Source organism: Pelobates fuscus, chromosome 2 (genome assembly GCF_036172605.1).
Source record: "Pelobates fuscus isolate aPelFus1 chromosome 2, aPelFus1.pri, whole genome shotgun sequence".
NCBI classification, from domain to species: domain Eukaryota; kingdom Metazoa; phylum Chordata; class Amphibia; order Anura; family Pelobatidae; genus Pelobates; species Pelobates fuscus.
This window is the reverse complement of record NC_086318.1, coordinates 172,112,035-172,131,999: the sequence shown is the minus strand read 5'-3', so window position 1 is coordinate 172,131,999 and position 19,965 is coordinate 172,112,035. Positions and strand designations below refer to the sequence as shown.

General features: G+C 43.2%; 1 protein-coding gene across 1 annotated transcript in view; it reads left to right on the top strand.

The window, feature by feature from the left end:
• The window catches only part of KHDRBS2 (KH RNA binding domain containing, signal transduction associated 2), a 595,075-nt gene that overhangs the window by 98,139 nt on the left and 476,971 nt on the right, over positions 1-19,965 (top strand). The window lies entirely within an intron of this gene.

Below are 19,965 nucleotides of genomic sequence, written 5' to 3'. Positions count from 1 at the left end.
GGGCAGGGCAAGGCTTTATAAGCCTTCCCCCGCCCTGCATAGCTCAGTCTGTGCAGATACCTCCATGGGTGATTTTTTCTTTTTCGTCAGGTTTTTTTTTTGCGCTCGGGTTTTTTATTTTATTTTAAGTTCGTCGGTTATGATGGCTTTTTATTTGGCCTTTTTTGGAGCTGAAAAATGAAGATTTTAGAAAAAAGAATACGCCAAATGGTAAGTTTAATCTTTTTTTACAGGTTAGTTATTTTATTCCCCCTCACTATTTTTAGGGTGAGAGGGGTAGGTAGGGGATAGCTTGATTTGGTTGGTGGGGGGGTGACTAGGGGCTTGGGACCCCTAGTCACCTTCATTGGGGGGGATTTTCATTTAGGGCCCCCACCCGCCGCTCAGGGATGGGGGCCGGGGGGATGACGGTAGGTCCCCCCCACCATTATTATCTAGGGCCCCTACCCACTGCTCAGGGGTGGGGGCTGGGGGAGGACAGTAGGTCCCCCCTCTTTATTTAGGGCCCCCACCCACCGCTCAGGGGTGGGGGACGGGGGGGACAGTAGGTCCCCCCTTATTGTTTTTTTAGGGCCCCCACCCACCGCTCAGGGGTGGGGGCCGGGGGGAGGACGGTAGTTCCCCTCACCATTATTATCTAGGGCCCCCACCCACTGCTCAGGGGTGGGGGCCGGGGGGAGGACAGTAGGTCCCCCCTTTGTTTATTTAGGGCCCCCAGCCACCGTTCAGGGGTGGGGGCCAGGGGGGAGGACAGTAGGTCCCCCCCTTATTGTTATTTAGTACTTCCCCCCTTATTTTACGTGCTTTAAAGCATGTTATTCCAAACAATTTAGGAATGTTAGGTGATTTATGCCCTTTATGGATTAAAACCAGACTCTGCATCAACTATGTAATTTTCCATGGGAGTTTTGCCATGGATCCCCCTCCGGTATGCCACAGTCCAGGTGTTAGTCCCCTTGAAACAACTTTTCCATCACTATTGTGGCCAGAAAGAGTCCCTGTGGGTTTTAAAATTCGCCTGCCTATTGAAGTCTATGGCGGTTCGCCCGGTTCGCCCGTTCGCGAACATTTACAGAAATTTGCATTCGCCGTTCGCGAACCGAAAATTTTATGTTCACGACATCACTTCCCATCTAATCGTTCTCTTGCGTACTTATATTTATCTAATCGCTCTTTATTGGCATGCTTATATTTGTTGTAGGATGCAATCAACCCCTCTGATTTAAATGTTTTGAATTCCCTTTTCTAATTTTCTATCATTTGTCTGACCTGTGTACTAAGCCACATTTGAATTTGCTTCTTTTGTATTTGTTTCCCAATGTATGTAAATGTACTTTTTGTATAATTTGTTTAAGGGCGTTGCATTTATCCTCTGTACTTTTTCCACTGAATATTTCCTGCCAGTCAATTAGTTGTAAAGATTCCATTATCCATTATTGAATTTAGCCTTTTTAAAATTAAATATTTTTGTATAAATATATATCTATAATTTTTTTTATTTAATCTCAAATGATACCATATTACGGTCACAATTTCCCAAGTGCTACCTAACTTGATTGTTTGAAAATAAGTCAACATTATTATGGTAGGCAAATATCTTCAAGTTGGCGCTTCTAATAATTGAGACATAACATTATTTATCAGGTTCAAAAATCTTTTTCCCTTATTTATTTATTTATTTATTATTGACATTTATATAGCGCCAACAGATTCCGTAGCGCTTTACAATATTATGAGATGGGGATTTAACTATAAATAGGACAATTACAAATAAACTTACAGGAACAATAGGTTGAAGAGGACCCTACTCAAACGAGCTTACATTCTATAGGAGGTGGGGTGTAAAACACATTAGGACAGGAATTTACACTCAAATAAGGTGGGCTGCCCTTTAGGAGAGGGCAAGAGACAGGTATGTGAGGTAAGGGTTAGTCTTGGAGGCCATAAGCTTTCCTAAAGAGATGGGTTTTAAGGCACTTCTTAAAAGATGCAAGACTAGGGGAGAGTCTGATGGCGGTAGGCAGGCTATTCCATAGGAAGGGAGCCGCCCGCGAGAAGTCCTGCAAGCGCGAGTTGGCCGTACGAGTGCGGACAACGGACAGGAGGTGGTCACGGGCAGAACGGAGAGACCGAGAAGGGACATACCTATGGATCTGTGAGGAGATATAAGAGGGGCTAGAGTTGTTCAGTGCTTTATAGGTGTGAGTTAGTACCTTGAATTGACTCCTATAGCATACAGGAAGCCAATGTAAGGACTGGCAGAGGGGTGAGGTGTGAGAGAAACGACTAGAGAGGAAAATCAATCTAGCAGCAGCATTCATTACGGACTGTAAGGGTGCAGTACGGCTATTGGGAAGACCAATCAGGAGAGGGTTACAATAATCCATGCGGGAAATTACTAGAGCATGGACAAGCTCCTTGGTAGTATCTGGTGCAAGAAAGGGGCGGATTCGGGCTATGTTTTTAAGATGGAATCTACAGGATTTGGCAACATGCTGGATGTGAGGCTCAAAGGTGAGACCAGAGTCAAGTATGACGCCAAGACAGCGCGCTTGCAAGGATGGACTAATGTTGGTACCACAAACTTGGAGGGAGAGCGAAAGATGAGGATCAGTATGAGGAGGAGGAAAGACAAGGAGCTCAGTTTTTGAGAGATTGAGTTTCAGAAAGCGGGAGGACATCCAGTCAGAGATGGAAGAAAGGCAAGCAGTGACACGTTGCAGGACGGCAGGGGAGAGGTCCGGGGAGGAGAGATATAGCTGGGTGTCATCAGCGTACAGGTGGTAGTGAAATCCAAAAGAGGTAATAAGTTTGCCAAGAGAGGCAGTATAAAGAGAAAATAGAAGGGGACCAAGGACGGAGCCTTGGGGAACGCCAACCGAGACAGGGCAAGGGGAGGAGGTATCATTAGAAAAGGAGACACTGAATGAGCGTTGGGAGAGATAAGAGGAAAACCATGAGAGGACAGAGTCACAGAGACCAAGCGATTGAAGAGTTTGAAGAAGGAGAGCATGATGTAACGAGTATATACCCCTACACGCAGGATCCAGCCTAACAGAAGACAGTACAGAGGAGAGATACGTCTACCGGACCTTAGAGTGGCCGGACTCGACGTAATAGGATAAGACAGAGTCAGGAACGATCCGAGGTCAAGGGCACAAAGAGACAGCGTAAACGAAAACTAGCCGGGGACTGGTACACAGGAATCAGCAAGCCGGCAAACAGTACAGAATAGGATAAAGCGAAAACGAAGTCAGAATACAAAGCCAAGGTCAAATACGGAGAAACACAACTGAACACAACAAGCACTAAAGGGAACTGTAGCAGAAACCACGATAGGGCAAGGAACTAAGGGAAAAGGGTAAGTATAAGTAGCCTTCAAACTAATGTGATTGGCTCCTGTCACTTCCACTCCCCCAACAGGTAAGTGTATGGGGTGATTGGCATGACAGGAGCCAATGGGAGCCTTTTTGCAATTTAGGCTCCCACTGTCTCTTTAAGAGCGCGCCCGAGATTCGCGGCGCGCTCTTAGCTGCAGGCGGGACACGTGACCGCTTCTCGCGGTCACTGCCCGCCTTCCTGTCTGAACAGTCGGACGAGCCGCGCGCGGCTCGTGCAGCCGCAGGACCGCGCGCGGCTTGAAGAGAGGACCGCGTCCGGCCCCCGGATAAGGTAAGTACCGCTACACATGATCAACGGTGTCAAAGGCCGCTGAGAGGTCAAGAAGAATTAGTATGGAGTAGTGGCCTTTGGATTTAGCTGCGATTAGGTCGTTAGTAACTTTGATAAGGGCAGTCTCTGTAGAGTGGAGAGGGCGGAAGCCAGATTGAAGGGGGTCAAGGAGAGAGTTGGAATTGAGGAAATGAGCCACACGGGTAAAGACAAGTCTTTCCAGAAGCTTTGAGGAAAAAGGGAGCAGGGATATGGGACGGTAGTTAGAGGGGGTGGATGGGTCGAGGGATGGTTTTTTTAGTATAGGTACTACAGTGGCATGTTTAAGGTCAGCAGGGACGATGCCAGAAGAGAGCGAGCAGTTGAAGATGTGTGTTAGAGAAGGCACAAGACAAGTGGAGAGAGATCTAATAAGGTGAGATGGGACAGGATCGAGCGGGCAAGTGGTGGGGCGAGAGGAACAAAGAAGAGCAGCCACCTCTTGGTCAGTAGCTGGGGAGAATGTCTGAAGGGTAGGAAAGGCATGATCTATGTGTGATTGAGAAACAGAAAGGCAAGGAGGGGAGAATTCTTTCCTTAGCTGTTCAATCTTGTCAGTGAAGTAACATGCAAAGTTATCAGCAGTAAGGTTAGTTTTGGGGGTGGCCACAGCAGGGCGAAGAAGAGAATTAAAGGTGTGAAAGAGACGCCTGGGGTTGCGGGAACATGAACTAATGAGAGCGGAAAAATAGGACTGTTTGGCAAGGGCAAGGGCTGCACTGTATGAACACAATATGAATCTATAATGGAGAAAGTCTGATTGTGTACGAGACTTCCTCCAGGAGCGTTCAGCACAACGGGAGCATCTTTGCAGGTAGCGCGTTGATTTAGTATGCCATGGTTGGGGGCGGGTCCTCCTCGAGGTGCTTGTTTGGAGTGGCGCTGCAGTGTTCAAGGCAGATGTAAGAGTAGAGTTATATATGGAGATGGCCTGTGAAGGACAGGAGAGGGAAGGGATGGACAGCAGTTGTGAATCAATGTCAGCTGACAACTGTTGGAGATCAAGAGAATTAAGGTCCCTCCTGAGTTGAGGGGGTTTAGGCTGAGGTTTTTGGGTGAGGGGGTATGTGAGAGCAAATGATAAGAGGTGGTGATCAGAGAGTGGATATGGAGTGTTGCAGATATTAGATACTGTACATGCATAAGTGAAGATTAGGTCAAGGGTATTGCCAGCTACATGGGTGGGAGAATTTGCCCACTGCGATAGCCCGAGGGAGGAAGTCATTGAAAGTAGTTTAGTGGCCGCAGAGGTCAAAGGTGGGTTTATAGGAATATTGAAGTCCCCGAGAATTAGGGATGGAATGTTAGAAGAGAGGAAATAGGGTAGCCAGGCAGCAATCCCTTAACAATCAACCCAATCAATGTTTGGATAATAAAATCTCACATGATTAGCACATTATCCAGTTGTGCATCCTAATTAATTTAAGATAGCAGTTGCTCTTCCCCATTATTATTATTGTTTGGGGCTTATAATATATTCCTACTATTAATGGATATCCCCTGTTTCCACTTCAAACACTTAAACACAACTTTGTTTCCAAGAAAGTAGGTTCTACCTCACATATTTGGTTTTAAAAATGAACCCCCAAACATCTGAACAGTTTACTGCAATTGTACCCCTCTTGCTGCAGGAAATTTAATTTGACCAACTAAAATAGAACAAACCAACCATCACCTGGACAAGTAGACTCAATGTTCTAAAAATGAATGGTTTACCTAGAGTTATCTATATGCTCATGGCACTTCTGATCCACATTCCTGACTTGTTTTTTCATAGCCTTAACTTTGCCTGCTTGAACTTTATTTGGATAGGGTAAAAAGCCACATCTCAACCAGATGGACTTGCTTTCCTCAACACTAAGAATTATTACATAGCAATCCAAGGAAAATGCTTGAAGCAAGCTTCCGTACTACACCACTCATGACCCTACCTTGGCAGATAGCTTACACATCCACACTCTATCCATGTAGCCAATCTACACTACACCCAAATGTGTCTCTCTGGCACAGGCAAAGAACTAAAGCATGGCTATCTCCCATCTGTTCCCCATTACTTTCATTAACTCACAATCCCGATATACCGCCAGACCTTGATGGCTGGTTATCCTCATACTTTCCTGACAAACAAAATGTTCAACTACATGACGTACTCCCTACCAACTCTCTCCTACTCTGGACACATACTTGCGCAGCAAACGCCGAATTTGCAGATGACTTAAAACACCATCAGCTTTTACATTACATACATTTGCTGCCAGGCCCTGAGTGTGGAATAAGACCCCCTGCAGTCTTTGAACAAACATGCATATCTCAAACATGTCCCAAATGGATGCGTTCTGAGGCTTATAAACGACCTTATAAACCTCTAGCACAATCGTTTCCTTCATACACTATCATGTGGGAAAAATACTTAAATATCTCAATCAGTACTCACCAATGGCAAAATATTTTTAGATGACCTATTCAGTAACTACGCACTTAAAATATCTGTAAGTAGGCTTAAAACTCCTCATGAGATGGAATCACACTCCAGACAAATTACATATGTGGAACCCTTCTATACCAGATGTGTGCTAGCTTTGTGGTGCAGATGAGGGCACAATCATACACATCTGGTGGCAATACCATCCAATCAAAGATTTCTGGGACAGTGTTATCCCCCTTGTACATACTGCCAGCAGGTACTGAATATTGACTGACCCTGTGGAGGGACACTTCTAATATACACAGACATTTTTCTAGCCAAACGACAAAAATCATGCCTCCCATTATTATTGTTAGCAGCCAAATCCCTTATCCTCCCTTCATTGGAGATTGCCCCAGGTACCTTCCATAACAGAATGGAGAAACAAGGTAGAAGATATTAAAATGATGAAATAATTAACTGCTTTCTTCCTAAACATCTATCCCAAATGTAACAAAATAAGGCTTTCTTGGATAATCTATACTACTGATAGTCGTGACTCACCTCTCGCACAAACCTCTAGCATGACACAACTACCTATTTAAAACTTCTCCCCAGGCCCGGACTGGCCATCGGGCAAACCGGGCAAATGCCTGGTGGGCCGCGATGGCCACGGGCCGAGGCCGGGGAGATCCAGCCGGTCTATGCAGGGCCGGCGCTATCCGAGCGCCGGCCCCGCTGTGTTGCATGAAGGGCCGGTGGGGAGATCGAAGATCTCCCTCACCGGCCCACATGCTGTTAAATGCGGCCGCCGGCTGGGAGAGAGAGGGAGGGAGCCAGCCTGGTGAAGCAGACCCGGCGGAGCTCTAACTTGCAGCTCCGCCGGGTTTCTCTCGCGAGATCCGGGCCGTTGCCATGGCAACCGGCCCGGTCTCGCGAGAGTGAACTCTAGCCCGAAGGCTAGAGTTCACTTACCACGAGGACCACCAGGGATGGATGTCAGCGCTCCCCCCCCCCTTCCAGGCTACAGGTAAGAAGGAAAGGGGGGGGGGGGATATAATCTATTTATTTTTATTAAAAAAAAAAAAAACTCAATATTGGCATTTACCTGCCTCCCCCAATACACAATCCTTGCAAACACACACATCACCCTCACCCAGCACCCTAACACTCACACAGCACCCTAACATTCACCCATCACCCTAACATACTCACACAGCACCCTAACATACTCACACAGCACCCTAACACTCACACAGCACCCTAACATGCTCACACAGCACCCTAACATGCTCACACAGCACCCTATCACTCACCCAGCAGACTAACACTCACCCAGCAGACTAACACTCACCCAGCAGACTAACACTCACACAGCACCCTAACATACTCACACAGCACCCTAACATACTCACACAGCACCCTAACATACTCACACAGCACCCTAACATACTCACACAGCACCCTATCACTCACCCAGCACCCTAACATACTCACCCAGCACCCTAACATACTCACCCAGCACCCTAACACTCACACAGCACCCTAACACTCGCACAGCACCCTAACACTCACACAGCACCCTAACATACTCACACAGCACCCTAACACTCACCCAGCACCCTAACACTCACCCAGCACCCTAACGTACTCACCCAGCACCCTAACATACTCACCCAGCACCCTAGCTCAAACAGAACCCCATCACAAACAGCACCCTAGCTCTCACACAGCACCCTTACTCACATAGCACCCTAACACACACAGAACCCTCACACAGCACCCTAACACACACACATCACCTTCGCACAGCACCCTAACACATAGCACCCACACACAGCGCCCACACACACAGCGCCCTCACACACACATACTGCACCCTCACACACACATACTGCACCCTCCCACACACACAGCACCTTCCCACACACACTATACTTTTCACAAATGCACACTACACCCCTCACACACACAGCAGCCCCCAAACACGCTGCACCACTCACACACACACTCACTAGATCTCCTATACGCACTCCTTCACACACACTAGATCCCCTACACACAGACGCTGCACCACCTACACACACACTACATTTCTGACATACACACTCTGGATACCCTATGCACACACTAGATTCCATTTAAGCAAACACATAGTGTCTCCATAAATGGGATACCGTGAGTATCCCAATTATGGAAACCCCTGAGACAAGTTTCAAGCAAACACAACGCAAGCATGTTATTACATTTGCTTGCACTGTGCAGAACAAATACAGGGCCCTTTTCTCATGCCCTGGAAGAGCATTGAACCAACATGCTCACTTTGAGATGGGGCGTGCTTGTCATTGGGGATGACAAAACACACCCTATCTGGCCCCGCCCCCTTTTCAGTGGGCCGCTGTGAATAAAAAATGCCCGGGCCGAATTTTTTCCCCAGTCCGGCCCTGCTTCTCCCTATTTAAAACTGCTCTACTCCACTGTTGCTCACTCTTGATACAATTTATACCTGACGTTTGGAGTGTGATTCTACTCACGTGAATCTGTTTTGGAATGAATAATACTCTCGTCCCCAAACTGCCTGAGAATTCTTCTATTTGTTTTTCTTTCTCCCCTTGTTAATTTTTGTGTTGTGAACAATGTCAAACTGGGTACATTGTACCTGTACAAGTTTACTTCATATTGCGCTGAAAATAATTGGTGATCTGTACTGTACCGCTGATTTGTTCAATAAAATCTTTAAAAAAAGAAAATTGGAATATATAGATGGAGAGATCATTGTGGTTGTTATAGTGAATTCAAAATCGCGCTGAGCAATTCAGCTAAAAATATCAGAGAAGTAAACTAGTTGAGATGAAAAAGAATATATCACTGCCATCAGGTCGACATTTTGTATTTGATGCTTGTCTTTATAATCCAAAAACACATTCCCTTTGTTGCATGACAACAGGATACTACGGGCTCTTTTGCCTATCACTGCTTATTTGCTAGGCTAATATGTTCAATGCATTTTCAAATTCATCACAATTCACTGTTTAGTAAATAAACCCCTTAACATTTCTCAAAATGAGCATAACTCAAACACTTAGTTTGCATTTTTAACCCATAAAGGGGTTTTTTTGTGAAATCATTTCCTCTAATAAAATATATGCTGAAAGTATCTGTTTTACATTATCAACAGAATATTTAACAGGAGCTATAGTCATGCAAGAAAAAGCTATTCTCTCTTATCTGTCTTTGAAAGAGATTATAGGACTATGAAATCAAACAGTTTCTGTAGGAATATTTGATGCAAGGAAGTTGATGAATTGTGTAAATTAGTAGGTGGAGGTGAAATGAGAGATTTAAATCACAGAAATTTATGCTTTTAATGATGAATCATAGTTGGCTTTCGAGTGAATGTTTTATTGAACTGTGCCATAAATCTGAGGGATAAACTCTGGTGAAGAACAGAGCCAGCTACAGACATGTTAACCTGCTAGATATAACAGAGCAGATTTATGTGACATGCTGATAGAAGATATTAAGCAAAAGACTGATTGCTTTTACTTGTTCACTACTTTTAGCATGAAATAACTTTAAAGGGGTACTCCAAATATAAACATTTATGCAATGTGCCATCTTCACAATTTTACTTTACTCACTTAACTACCAATTATTTTGCACAAAAAACACATCCCCAGACTGTATTTTTGATTTCAGTATGCATTGATAGCACCTTATTAAAAAAAATGTGTTGGACTTAAAAACATGTACAATGATGTTATATGTAATAAAAACAATTCTCATTACATGGACTTTTCTATAATGCTCTCATATACATTATCCTATAATCATTCAGTTCTCAATTCTCAGTATATATATATATATATATATATATATATATATATATATATGCATATATATATATATATATATATATATATATATATATATACTGAGAACTGAATGATTATATATATATATATATATATATATATATATATATCTATATCTAAGAACAGTATCCTTGACAACCAAGCGAAAGTAAAAGAAAATGTTTCATAATCTCTCTATAAATCTATAAAAGACTTGAAAAATAATCATGATCACCATTAAACCAGCAGAAAAGGGAGGAGCAGTAGTGATAATGAACACCGAGGACTACATAAAAGAGGGGGACAGGCAATGGTCAGATAACAAATAGTATAGAAAACTAAATGAAGACCCCCACCAAGGAATATACATTACAACTAAGGGAGCTCATTAAATCTTTCCCTGAGAATTTGCATCTAGAACTGCAATCACTCATACCAACTAGTCCTTACATGGGCACTTTCTATATGCTTCCCAAAATAGACAAAGCAGGTAATCCTGGAAGACCCATAATTACAGGAATGTTAACTCTCACAGAACAGATCTCAAGACTGGTAAAAAAAAATACCCTAAAACCTCTAGTCACCAACACCAACAGCTTCATAAAAGACACAACCGACTTCCTCAACAAACTCAGCTAAATCACCAATCTCCCTGCTAACACCATCCTTGTAACCATGGATGTGGAATCTCTGTATAGTAACATTCCACATACAGATTGCATCAATGCTTGCTTCCATTTCCTCTCTTATGCCAACAACCAAAAATACAGCCCCAAATTATCACAGAACTGGCACTATTCATCTTCACACATAATTATTTCAGTTTTAACAATGAGGTTTACCTACAAACCATGGGCATTGCTATGGGCACTCAGATGGCACCCCAATATGCTAATCTGTTTATGGCAGATCTTGAACAGCGATTCCTAGAAATACAGCACACCAAAGCATACAAATATTATCGCTATATCGATGATATCTTCATAATTTGAACTGAAAGCGAAGAAAAACTGATACAGTTCCATGACTCTTTTAACACATTCAGTCCATCAATCAAACTAAAAATGGAATTTCCACTAGATGTGTGAATTTTCTGGACACCACTGTGACATGTAACAATGGCACAATGCACACCTCGGTTTACAGAAAACCCACAGACAGGTGTAGTTACCTTCACAGTTCCAGCTTCCACTCCTCCCATACTAAACAGGGCATTATCTAAAGCCAAACTACTAGCTACCATCACATATGCTCTGAGCCTGAGCCTAATGACCATAATTCCCATCTAAATGTACTCTCCCAATCTATGAGACAGAAAGGCTACAAACCAAAGACTATAACCAAACAAATCAACTCTGCTGTAAAAACTCCACGCACACGCCTGCTACAGTACAGAGATAAAAATAAATAAATATCTACATGAGTGCCACTTGTGGTCACCTACAACTTGAGGAAATCCAGAAAATAATCAAAGACCTACAACCAGTGTTAACGGAAGATGAGACTCTGAAAAACATTTTCTCTGAAACACCCATTTTGGCCTTCAGACAACCACCAAACCTCCAACAAAAATTAATCAACAGGAAGTTGCCCACTGATGGGAAGAATAAAGAAACCGGGACCAGTTAATGCACCGACAACACACAACAATAAAACCTACAGCATTAAAGGATCATACTCCTGCACATCCAGCAATGTGGTATACATGATTCAATGCACCAAATGCCACCTAGGATGCTACATTGGGGAAACCACCCAGCAACTAAATAGCAGAATGAATATGCACAGACACTCCATTAAATACCACAAAAAAGGATTGTACTGTACTACAGTGGGACATCACTTTACCCAGCCTGGTCACTCAATGAAGGACCTAAAAATCAATGTACTGCGAGGGGGTTTTAAAAATATCCAAGAAAAAAAAAAGTTTGAAACCAGAATGATCCAATTGTTTAACAGCAAGAATAGAGCACTAAATATTGATTTGGGTTTCCTGTCCCTCTTCCAACACTTTACATGAACACTCCCCCACATTATTTTACTGTTCTGTCATATGTATCAACATTTTAAAATGAATTCCAATATGTTTCTTCTATCAATATACAAAGTACTATGTGTAGACCTATGTTTTTCCATACTCTTATGCTTGTATGCTTATATATGTGACTGTGCATTTAGATTTAAGTCCATTCAATAATGGGATAATCTGTACTTTTTATAAAATCGGTTCTTCTATTTTTTTTATTTTTTTTCTTTCCACATCAGATAATGGTCTTAATTTATGCCACTTAACCTCAGAGGTAGCTTAGTCAAGTCCCAAATCATCACGTGTTACTTATCCCTTCTATTACTATGATTAAAATTATTAAATATAAAAAATAAAATAAAAGAGGAACAAAATAAGTTCTAATGTGGAAGAAAAACAAACAAAAGAAAAAACAAAGAAAACAACAGAGAGACAGAACAAAACAAAATGAAATAAAAAAGGGGGGGGGGAATAAATCTGCCTATTAACTTCTCCAGCAAATATACCATAAGCTCCATGTGATAGGTTAGGATGTTTGATAATTGTCAGTCTATACAGATTCCTCCCATTGAGCAAGCCAGGGCTCCCATATCTTAGAGTAGTATTCTCTATTCCCCTGGGCTGCCCAGTGGATTTCTTTCCTTTCCCCCCTTTTTTGTTTCCACTCTCTGTACCCATTGTTTTTTAGTCGGGGCTGTGGATTTACGCCAATTTACCGGGATCATAGCGTTAGCTTCATTTAATAAGTGATTCAGCAGTATCTGTTTATGTATCTCTTTAAAGGAGGCTGGCCATCCAGGCAGTATCTTAAATGTGGATAATTGTTTAAGTGTTGGTAGGATCTTTTATATTTCCTCTAGGACATGCTGCCGATAACATCTAATATGCTTGCATTCCCACCAGATCAGGGCCGGCGCCACCTGTAAGGCGACCTAGGCAGCCGCCTAGGGCGCAACTTACCAGGGGGCGCCGGATCCCTGTCCCCGCTGCGCCTCCTCATGCTGCGCCGCCTGAGCGCTTTAACAAGCCCCAGGCGGCGCAGCACTGCAGCATGGAGGGCGGCCGGGTTTCAGTGACCGGCAGGAGGGAAGCGCAGAGCGCTCCCTCCTACTGGTCTCTCCAGGTAGCGTGGCCGGGCGGCGCGGAACCCGGGACAGGAACCTCTGTTTCCTGTACCCGGCCGCCGGCGGACTGAAGGGAAGCGCTCACTGAGTGAGCACTTCCTGTCAGTCCGCCGGCGGCCGGGTACAGGAAACAGAGGTTCCTGTCCCGGGTTCCGCGCCGCCCGGACACGCTACATGGGCAGGAGGGGAGGGTAAGGACCAGTAGGGGAGGGGGGGGGGAATAACGGACCACTAGGGGAGGGGGGGAATAACAGACCACTAGGGGAGGGGGGGGAATAACGGACCACTAGGGGAGGGGGGGAATAACGGACCACTAGGGGAGGGGGGGGGATAACGGACCACTAGGGGAGGGGGGGAATAACGGACCACTAGGGGAGGGGGGGGATAACGGACCACTAGGGGGGGATAAGGACCACTGGGGGTGGGTAAGGACCACTGCGGGGGAGTAAGGACCACGAGGGGGGGATAAGGACCACTGGGGGTGGGTAAGGACCAGGGGGGGGAAGGACCACTAGGGGAGGGGAGGGAGGATAAGGACCACTGGGGGTGGGTAAGGACCGGGGGGGTAAGGACCACTGGGGGGTAAGGACCATGAGGGGGGGAAATGACCACTAGGGGAGGGGAGGGAGGATAAGGACCACTAGGGGAGGGAGGGAGAGGGGGGATAAGGACCACTGGGGGTGGGTAAGGACCAGGGGGGTAAGGACCACTGGGGGGTAAGGACCATGGGGGGGTAAGGACCATGAGGGGGCGGTAAGGACCACTAGCGGAGGGGAGGGAGGATAAGGACCACTAGGGGAGGGAGGGAGAGGGGGGGATAAGGACCACTAGGGGAGGGAGGGGTGGATAAGGACCACTGGGGTGGGTAAGGACCACTGGGGGGTTAAGGACCACTGGGGGGGTAAGGACCATGAGGGGGCGGTAAGGACCACTAGCGGAGGGGAGGGAGGATAAGGACCACTAGGGGAGGGAGGGAGAGGGGGGATAAGGACCACTAGGGGAGGGAGGGGGTGGATAAGGACCACTGGGGTGGGTAAGGACCACTGGGGGGGTAAGGACCACTGGGGGGGTAAGGACCATGAGGGGGCGGTAAGGACCACTAGCGGAGGGGAGGGAGGATAAGGACCACAAGGGGAGGGAGGGAGAGGGGGGATAAGGACCACTAGGGGAGGGAGGGGGTGGATAAGGACCACTGGGGGTGGGTAAGGACCAGGGGGGTAAGAACCACTGGGGGGAGGAGGGGGGAAGGACCACTAGGGGAGGGGAGAGTAAGGACCACTAGAGGAGGGGGAGGAAGGACCACTGGGGGAGGGGAGGGAGGGTAAGGGCTACTAGGGGAGGGGTGAGTCAGGACCACTGGGGGGAGGGGGGTGAAGGAACACAGGGGGAACGGGGGTGGGAAGGTAAGGACCACTGAGGGAGGAGGAGGGGAGGTCCACTAGGTGTTTGGGAGAGGGAGGACCACTAAGGGGGGGGGAAGGACCACCAAAGGGGGGTAAGGAGGGAGGACTACTAAGGAGAGGGAAGGAGGGTAAGGACCACTAAGGGGGGGGATTACCACTAAGGGGGTGGTGGGAGTAGGGGAAGGTCTACTAAGGGGGTTGGGAGAGGGAGGACCACTAAGGGGTTTGGGAGAGGGAGGACCACTAAGGGGGGGAGAGGGGAGTGAGAAGACCACCAAGGGGGGACTGCAGAGGGAAAGGGGGCCAAGGGAGAGCACTAAGTGACACACACACACACACAGAAACATACAATGCATTCCTACTCACACACAATACATCCCTTACGTTCTCTTACATAATTAATGCACCCCTTACAGACACACACTGCATTCAATTACATACACAGAAACAAACCTTGCACCCCTTACACACACACACACACGCACACACACACACAGAAACATACAATGCATTCCTTACACGCAAACACACACTACATCCCATATAAACACACTACATCCCTTACACAAATTGCACATATAAAAAATCCCCAACTCATGGATGGGTCATGTAGGTGGATTTATGGGTGGGCATTGTAGGCGTATGCCCCCTGGGGGCCCAGACCTTGAGCTGTGTAAGGGGCCCTAAAAAATGGAGCTGCTTCCTGTTCGTTAATTGTTGTGAGCACTGTTAAAAACAGTCTCCAGAGAGCCTCTTCTACACCAGACCTGTGGATCCAGACTGAGCCCATCATCAGCCTCTTGTCCTCATCTGGTGGTAAGTAGTCAATCCAATATATTATTAGTGGCACTAATCTCTAATTTACCTCACATTAAATGGATACTATAGTCACCAGAAGCACTACAGCATAATGTAGTAGTTCTGGTGTCTATAGCCTGTGCCTGTAGGCTTTTTAATGTAAACACACTGTCTTTTCAGATAAAAGACACTTTGTGAAGACTGGCGTTGGCCCATATGGGCGGGGCATTGTGATGTCACATGGTGGGCAGGGCATATGGGGGGGGGGCGGCAAAATTTTTTTTGCCTAGGGCGGCAAAAATCCTTGCACCGGCCCTGCACCAGATATGCTCCATATTCCCCCCTTTATCTTTGCCTCTCCAACAGCAATCAGTAGCTAGTAAACCGTATTTGTGTAATCGATCCTGGAGTCCTATACCATCTAGGCACTCTTTTAAAAAATATAATTTTTCTAGCGATGCTAACTTGTTAATTCATCCCCATTTTAAACACATATGACCAATCCTCATTAGTCATTTGAATATTCAGACCTATCAGTTGAAACGAAGGTACTATCCCCTCCATAGCACCTCTCTGTATTAAACTATATATACTAGACAAATATCGTTTGTCCTCCTATTCTACAGTCAATAATGAAGTTCATACTCCAATATTAAGACAAAATGACTAGTGGAACACACAATAAAATCTTTATGTTCCAAACTGATAATCGTCTGATTTTGCAAAGTCCCACAAAATATACATACATATTATATACATACATATTAGGGAAATAAATGGATACCGATATAAGCTTCAAAAGAATAAAATCAGATCAATACATAGAATGATAAGAACAACTTTTAAAATCACATATAAAAAAAGTGTTTTATGTTTTCATAAAATGGATGATAATTGGTAAGGAAGTGCACTTACACTTTCCAGAGTTAATGTTTAGCTCCAATATGTGTGCCTAGGCGATATAATCCCCACTAATGGATGCAAATGTCCTTTTTCCTCCTTGGGGATTGCTCTATCAAAAGTATGGTAGCCCCCCAAAAAAATAAAAAAAAACACAGAAAAGGACAATTCATACTCCAAGGTGTGGGAGACTATATTTACAAGTTTACACTTGCATGCGAATGAGCCCTAGAATTATTCCTTGTATGCAGCATGAAGCGGTATCATACTTAAGAATATTTGTTTACTAGATGTGCCTAAATTTTTGTTTGTGAAAGTTATTTATCTGCTTGCATGAATAAATGTGACTGACTAGTAAGGGATGAGGAATTCATGTCACTTGACATATAGTTGCTTGCACCAGGAAGTCAGTGTTTTTTCTGCCTCTGGCCCTGCCATGGGCAAGCAGAAAGGATGAATAGTGCACCTCTGATGTGTGTTTTATTTATATTTTTATATATATATATTGTGAGTTGTATAGCTCTAATGCTTTGTTATACATTCATACACGCCTCTTGCACATTATATATAGTGATAGATAAACTATAACATTGACACTCTAGGCATATGCAATTTTACAGTAATTAATTTTGTTGATGAATTTCACAAATCTGCTAAATTAGTCTTGGGTTTATTGCTGTGGAGCAATACATGCTACTATCTTAATGCTTTATTTCTATAATGCACTCACACATGGCACATTATTTAGATTTGTTATTGATGTTACTCTCACAGCAGCTCACTTTCAATTGTATTACCTTGGAGCTCTGTGGTACTATGATTTGCACTGTATTACTGTGAATTTCATTACTATGGAGCTCTGTAACAAAAAATTTCATTACTAAATAATTCATAATCCAATGATTCTTACTTCTGACATGCCTGTATAAAATTAGGATTGGTTCCTCTCAAACAATTATTTGCTTGCCCTGGGTTATGTATCAATCTTATTTCTTGCACCAGTGTTTCCAACGTTAAATAAGACTAGTTAATATATGTGCATATTTTTTATTTTAGCAGTAAAAAAATGCAATATTTGTGAGCCCTTTACTTTTGATTGTGGATTCCTGTGTGTCCTTCTAAAATGTATTGGTGTAGTCTCCATTTCTTCTTTTTTTGTTATACCACTGCTTGCCTCAGGCCAGATCTACTGTCATTCCTATTTGCTTCACAGACAGCCATTAAAGTACCCACCCCCTGTAATGACTATGGATGACAGAGCATTACTTCAGTCCCAAAGACAGTTTACGTCCTGCATTTTTATCCCTGACTTCCAATGACAGTCTAGCTGGCCATTCACAGGAGAAAGTGTTAAGCATTATTGTCCTGTTCGTGTATTAATGGGAAACAGTCGTGTACATTGAGAATTTGTTTTATATTTGTCTGCAATGTCTAGTTTATATGTACATGAAGAAATGGTTTTGGGGATAGCATAGTTGGCAAAGGTTCAGCCAGTGAAGCAACCCCAAGACCCACCAGAAGGTGGTTAGAAATATAAGTTGTTTTTTGTTTATTTCTGTGTGCATATCAGTTTGTCAGTATTTGTGTATCACTGTGACACTGTATGTATCTCTGTGTGTCATTGTAACAATGTATGTATCATTGTTGGTTGTGCATATATATGTGTATTTGTGTCAGTGTGCATGTTTATCTGTGTGTGTTGTGTCATTGTACATCTATTTGTGTATATGAGTGCATGTGTGCATGTGTCTGTGTGCGTACTTGCCATAAAGTGCCTCTGGAAATATTTTTCAAATGTTGACGACAATGACATTTCTGAACTGCCTCCATTCTCTCTGTGCGTGAAATGATTGTATTTTTTTACTGTTTTGTAAAATGTATATGTACTGTGCCTTCCACTAATATTGGCACTCTTAAATATGAAATATGTATGACATTTCTTCTTTATTTTTTAACCTTTGTAACTTTTCTTAAAATAGACAACAATATTTTACTCTCATGGATATCAAACAATTGCAAACAAAACACAGGTTTGTAAAAAAAAAAAACAATCTTTGTTAAAAAAAAAAAAAATGTGTGACAATTATTTGCACAGCTATGATTTCATATGAGAAAAATATATTTAAATGTATATATTTTTGTGGATAAACCTGTATTGTGTTTGCAGTTGTTTGGTATCTATGAGATCAGAGCATCTTTGTTTTGCAGAATATTTTAGTGAAGGTACTGTACACAAGAAGGTGGTTCTACACATGCCTGTTATTTATTTCTGTGTGTGTTATTTGTCAGTATTTATACTTTTATGTGTGTTTTTGCGTGTCTCCATGTTTGTCAGTGTGTGTCTGTGTGTGTCATTGTGTACATATCTTTTTTAATTATATCTGTGAGTATGCATGTTTGTCTCTATACACCTGTGTGTGTACTTACCACATTGTGTCCCTGGAGATTCTTTTTTTAATTTTGTAAACTATGACATGCCTGAATGTACATTAATTTTGTGAGAAAATTTCACTTTTTTGTCTGGTCGAGCAGCCATTTTTGTTATATCAATATTCAGTACCAGAGAAGAAATATAGGCATTTTTACAACAATAGTAAAATGGTAAAAGAAATGGCCTGTGTAAGAGTCCTACCACTAGCCCCTGATGTTCCTCATAAAGTTGCACTCCAGAAAGGGAAATGAAAATAGAAGGATCGTGAAAGTAGTAAATAAAGATACAGCATGAAGGACCCTTAAAAAAACATTATGTACCCTCTTGCACCTTAAAAAGGGGCCAGGGAGTAACTAATTACGATTTTGCATGTAGGAAGAATGGTAAATTCCTTAATGATGTAATTATTAGCTGTTATTTAACCCCTTAAGGACACGACATGTGTGACATCATCATGTCATGATTCCCTTTTATTCCAGAAGTTTGGTCTTTAAGGGGTTAAAGTATCTCTTAGAAAAAATTCCAAAAGCTTTTGCAGAGAGATGTCATATTTCTTAGCAGTTTATTTTATACATATTCATTTCAGTTCAGAAAACAACAATACAGCAACAGAACATCATGAGATTGTGAAAACCTGGGCTCATAATGGGGACATCTCAAAAGATTTCATATTTGTTCCAGTTAATGAGCATTCCCACTGGTATCTTGAGATTTTCTTTCCAGGGTTAAAACATGCTACCTTTTTAGAGTATTCAAGAGACTTCCTTTATAGAATGTCTGAAATACCATACTTTCTGATCTACAACTGCCTTCTGATCTACATCTACAATCAGCATATGTGCATTCTACTATGTACACTGCACTACAATGTCTAAAAGTAGAATGGGAACTGATAAGAAAATGCATAGATAATTTACAAGGTGTAATTTCCAAGTTTCAAAACAGGACAGACTTTGGACAATCTTGCTCCATTATCTAAAAAGATGTGCTCAGTAACCAGTGGAAAACATTCTACAGGCATACACCGTGTAGTGGAAAGAAAAAGAAAGGACCTTAGAGAGTTAATTATTCACCTACATTTAAAGCAAAATTGTAATCTAATGATAAAATCGAATGACACTGCAATCAATAATAATTTTACAGTGACTTTGTGTTGCAAATACGGTATATATATATATATATATATTTTTTTTTTAAATAAATACCTCTGCATAATTCAGTAAGATGATATGTAAATAAGTGTGTTGGAAATTATGTATGTGTATGTATAATTACATGCTTCCCAAATGTCCCACTTTTAATGGAATAGTCACA